Raw genomic sequence first — 6,000 nt, forward strand, 5'->3', positions numbered from 1 at the left:
CATGATTATAACTTTAAACATTTCATATTCTCATTATTTTACTTAACTTGTGCATGTCCAATGAGTGGAGATATTTGATTATGAGCAATAAACAGTAAAAATAAACTGATAAAGAATACTCTTTTTTGAAACAACTGATTTTTATTTCATATAGAAAACAGCATATTATATTTGATGATTGTAGAAAAATAAAGACTATTTCTTCAGGTCAAAAATTCCATTTCCAATTTGACTTAATCTACATTTTGACAATTGTACTAACCCCTTAGAGAAATTCTGGCCTTAGGCAAGATATTGTTACTCCAAAGAGTTCTGATATCCCTGTGTGAGAGACACAAATGCCCTAAAATTATCACAAAAAGTAAATGTAAAGAGTCTATTAGTGTGGAAAATTGGGTTTTTCTATAAGATATACCAAAGATATCTATGTCTGCCATAAATCAGTCTTTACACATAGAAGCCCAAAGATATTCCTGCCTCCTTTTTCTTCCCTAAAACCCTATTATCTGATAAACTCTTTCAGTTACCCTTATATTTATATTTTTGTACCTTTACTTTCACAGTCAGAAAGAACTAGCAAATGATGTCACAAACCCTTTTGAGAAACGCCTGAAAAACTGCCCAAACTTTACTTTTTTGTTTATTCCTTATTCATTGAACTCTCTCAGGTGTAATTCTCTTGATTTTATGGTTCTCTGTTTTCTGTCTTCTACCTTCCCATCAGTTCTGCATAGGTATCATGATTTTGCCTAGAAAACAAGAGGCCTAACAACTAAGTTCCAGTGCCCAGTTCCGTGCATTATATGTGCTTATTTCTTTTTATCTTTATGACTATTTAGAAGAAAGTCAGTAAGGATTTGTTACATGGGGTTTAATTTTTGTTTTTGGTTTACTAGCAGAGCATTACTGCAGTTGTCAATCTTTGTGGTAATAAGGGCCCGACGGAGAATGATAGGGGAAGGATCAGAGACATTCTGAAAAAAAAATTATAGTATTAGAATTATAAATGTAAGAATAAAAGGCAAAGAAAGTAGTTATCAAGGATGGTTCTCAGGTCTTGAGACTGCATGATTGGGAGAAGATTGCATCCCCAATCTCACAATTAATTGTGAGACAGTGTAGAAAACAAGTGTGCTTTCTTTTCTAAATTAAGATTTTTAGAAGTGAAAAGTAGATACTAGGGAAGATGATAACTGAAAATACTAGTAGATCGAGATACAACGGGAGTTATTTTTGGATAGGAAAGATTTGATCAAATGTATGTGACATTTAATCACTTTAAATACATTATTTTAAATGCCGTGATTAAATTTGTCCCCGTGTCTTCACCATTTCTGTGAGTTGCAGACCAGATGTTCCTAGGGTAAGATTTACTTGTGAGTGTCTCTCTGTGAAAAAAAATAAACCCTGAAGCAGTATTTTATTTTAAAAAAAAAGATTCATATAAAAATCTTACATAAATCATATATAAATCTTATACAGTGTATTTAATATTTGTGATCATTATATGCCTTATTTTTCTTTGTTAAAATCTGTGGAAAAAAATGTCCCATCTTTTCTACGGTTCCTGGCTTTAATTGCTGCTGACAGAACCTGAGGCTTGAGACAATGGGATAGAATCACTTCCTAGAGCAGCTCATATCACTGCTTTTTTTCTGTCACAATTATCTTAGAATTGAGTTATCAACCACAAAACATCCAGGCAGTCATTTTGACTGCAGAACACTTTGTCACTTTTGGAAGATTTAGGGTGATGGAATGCAAACTATTTCCAGATGTGTAAAGTATAAACCCTGGATCCTCGGCTGGACTCTGTGAGAAGACACAGGCGTACTTTCTTTTTTGCATTCCCCGAACCCAGTCATTTCTTCCTAATTCACAAAAATTAATGAAAACCCCTCTACTTCTCTGTCTGGCTTCCACTGTCAAATAATTAGAGAATTTATTTATATTCACAGACATTTGACTTTAATATGTTCCCCTTTAAAAATCTTGAGAGGCTTTCTGTTTCGGCTGCAATAACGTTCACGCTGTTATTAGCTTTAAAAGTTTTTTGTTTAAACCCTGCCTACATTTTTTAGTTTCATGCCATTCAGTGATTGTAGGCTTCTTGATACACTGTTTTTCCCAGGCCCTTGCACTTTGACATTCCATTCTCCCTCTGGAATGCTCTCTCATTGGAAAAACCACTCCCACCCCGGCTGCTTGGCCATCTACTCATCCATCAAGATTCAACTCCTTTTACCTTTAATGGGAAGCCTTCCCAGACAAAGAGATATATACAATCTTCTTGTAACTTCTTATAGATTTTATATGCAATTGCTATTGTTAAACTATCCTATAAAACAATTGTTAGCCTATTGGACTGGTAGATCTTTTAGAGAAGAATCCATGTGTATTCATTTTACAGTCTCAAATCCCAGAACTTTGTCTGGAGCAAAGTAAATACCCATAAAGCCATATTAGACTACATCAATTAATCAATAAATGAACCATCCTGAAACCAAGGAAGCGAGTGCATTTCTTTTTCTCCTTAGTTATTTAGGCATCTTCCCAATTTACATAAATTAATATAATTATAGTAATCTCTGAATGTCAAAACAAACAAACAAACAACCCCCCCAAACCTAACCATTTCCACTCCTAACATACACTCTCCTGGATTTCATCATTTTTCAACCTTCCTTGATTTTCATGTTCTTTTATTCTGGCCTTACATATACTGCTACTAGCTCTTTTATTTTTTATTTATTTATTTTTTTTCTGATTGATTGCTTTCTCTTTAATAACTCCTTAATCCTCATATTTCAATATCACCAACTGCTAATTTCACAGTCTATTTCTTTTCAGTTGTCTGTCGCATATAATTCACAAACATATACATAAACATTAAGTAAAAATGAGGTAATCTTATACATGAACATAAAGTGGGATCCACTGTAGATATATGAGTATAAGCAGGAGACTGTTGTAATATGGGATAACCAGGGCTAGAGGTAATTTATCTGGCTTTCCTTTGGGTTTCTGGGGTTTTCATGTAACAGTTTTTAAGCCTTTGGTATTTTTGTTTATCATCAGTATTGCACAAGTTATTTTCAGATTTTTCTTTATGGCATTGTGGCAACTAAAGAGTATCTCAGATACTTTTTTTAAAACAAGGATACAACATTTTTATTTTGTTCTGTGAGAATTTTATTACAAGACATGTAGGTACATTTGTACTTTAGTCATATTTTAATAATGATGTAGATATGTTATATATAAATATATATTGTCAATACTATCTAACCTGGTTAATTATTTAAACAAATACTAGACTTAACAAAGGTTAATTATTTAAAACTTGAACTTTTTCCTAGATTTATTGTGATACTTTTCATAAATAATAAATGTATAACATGACTTTTATTGACTTTAGTAGGTGGTTAAATATTTACAGTAATTAGGAAAAACCCTAATCAAACACAAAGTTTAAAGTTATGGAATGTAATATAACTGTGTAAGGATTTAACTCTTGTCATTTAATTAGAACATAACTAAAATGATTTTTAATGTTTAACAAGCATGGTAGTGATCTTATTTTAACAAATTCGCATTTTTGTGATGTTTTTAAAGCTGAGTTTGATTCACTGCTTATCGGTTTTCAAATCTCTAATTATCTGATTCTAGATTAAATTGAAGGTCCAAGAGGGAGGTAGTTTAATGAGTTTCTAGAATAGAACTAAAATTAGAATGTATATTTAGATTTAAATTTTAGAATAAATAATTAAAAATTATGGTTCTTATGCAAAGAAGAAAGAACATTTTATCAAATATGCTATATCTACCTCACAAAAACAAATGCTTCAATTGAAATCAAGGTTAAAATTTAATTATAATACAAAAAAATTTAAATGACAAGATTGTGTTCATCTATGATAATAGATAACTGATTTTTTATATTTTATCTCCTTTTGAATTCTTACATCTTAATTTTAAAATCATTTTACATGGAAATATGTACAAAATGTATTATATGAACTACAGTTCTACAAAGTAATTAGAGAATAGAGTGTAATATTTTTCTAGGAAAAACAGCCTAACATTCTCCTCAGTGGTAACTAGTATCATCTGTGCTGTCATGTAGCTGATATCTTGAGGATATGGTTGCCAGATCTAACAAATAAAAATACATGACACCCAAATGTTGCATGGGGGGTATGTATACTAACTAATTATTCACTGTTTATCTGAAATTCAACTGTAACTGGACACCCTGTATTTTATCTGGCAACTCCGCTTAAGAAGTTATTGGCACCTGTAGTCTTGAGTTCCTAACCTGTTTAGTGTGGGGATGTTTTTCTAGATACAGAAAACCAGTGGTTAGCTTTCACTTTTCAGTGAGTCAGATTTCAACCCTTCTGAGCCTGCAGTTCCTGTTATTAATCTGCTATTTGCTTTGACATAGAAGCAACTGAATGATGTTAGGGGAAGTCAGATCATCAAGTATATTAAATAAATAGCCATACTTCTACACACCGTTTCTAAGTCATGCGTGTTGTGTCTCTTTTTTGAAAATAACCTTGTAAAAATTGTGCTATTAGTATTTTATTTACCAGCCCAGAAGATTTTCCACTTATTTCCATGGCTTAGTTATCTAAAGTGTTAGTTGAATTATTTTGAAATCTTATCACTATTTGAGTAGGCTATTAGTGGTTAATAAATTAGATACATGGCTATGTATTTTTTAAATGAAGATCTTATGTATTTATTCTTAAGTTTTCCCTGTCTTTCATTGCTGGAATTTCTCTGCTTGGTTTTCATATAGAAGACAAAGTTGTGCATGTCACTAGTAGTTGGTTTAATATTGTGATACAGTGATGTTGTTTGTTGCAAATAAGTCTAAACAGGTATAACATCCCTACACTTAGAGGAATAACTAATGCCTTGCAGGAATTTTCCAAACCTTTACTTGGAAAATTAATGCTAATTTCAACCTTACAGGGAAGTAACTAATTTGATCTCCTTATAATATTGTTTTGAAGGAAACTACTAGAAATATAAGTATCTAAATGTCAGTAAATATCAGCTCCATAATTCTCAAAGAAAAAAAAAGGAACCATTTATTCTTTAAAGAAGCATATGGATGTCTTGTTAGAATTTAGAGACACATAATCATGGTATTTGTCTAAGTTAAATGAAAGATCTTTTGTCATTATTAAAGTAAGAGTTAATTGAGTGGATTTTCTTCAAAAGAAGTTTCAAGGGTATTTCTTTATTGCCATGTAAAGAATGCAATTTTCAAATAGTTGTGGAAAAAATCAGTTTCCATATTTTAGTGCGTTATGGTAAAGAATTCCAGAAAATTTTTCAATGATATTATAAACATGGAGAGCAATATGTGTTAGAGAGTTCCATTTCCTAAATATATGCCAATGTAGGGGCGGAGCATTTAAAAAGAATTCAGTCTCCAGACTTGATTTTAAGATACCATTCAGGCAAGGGGTTTTTTTTTGTCAAAGAGAGCCTGGATGGTGACCAGAGTGTTCTTGGTAGGTTCATGTCCTATTACTTTTTTCGCCCTCAGGGAAAATTTGTTTAAGTTTTCAAGGCATAATTTTTGAAATTTCTAGGTAAGTTTGGAATACATCCATTCAATCTATAAAATGCAAGTACTTTGTCATGCTAAGTTTTTTTAAACAAATATTTTAATATAAAAGTTTATTTCTTTAGCATTTAAAAAGATATTTAGAATATTGACAATTTTTGTGTCTAGATGATTACCATGTGTTTTTTGATATTTTGCTTAAATCAGTTCAGGTAATGATAATAATCAAAGTATATTGTCTAATTAAAGGAGTTAATATACTATCACTGTTTTTTGTTGTAGATTTTAAAGCACTCTTAATTAAAGTAATTAATTAGAGACAAAGATTTTTAAACCAAACAAAATTGAGTTACTGTAATTACACCTACCCTGTTAATACATAGCACAGGGAGATCAGCTCAGTGGTTTGTGAC

Source organism: Phocoena phocoena, chromosome 5 (assembly GCF_963924675.1).
Source record: "Phocoena phocoena chromosome 5, mPhoPho1.1, whole genome shotgun sequence".
Classification (NCBI taxonomy): Eukaryota; Metazoa; Chordata; class Mammalia; order Artiodactyla; family Phocoenidae; genus Phocoena; species Phocoena phocoena.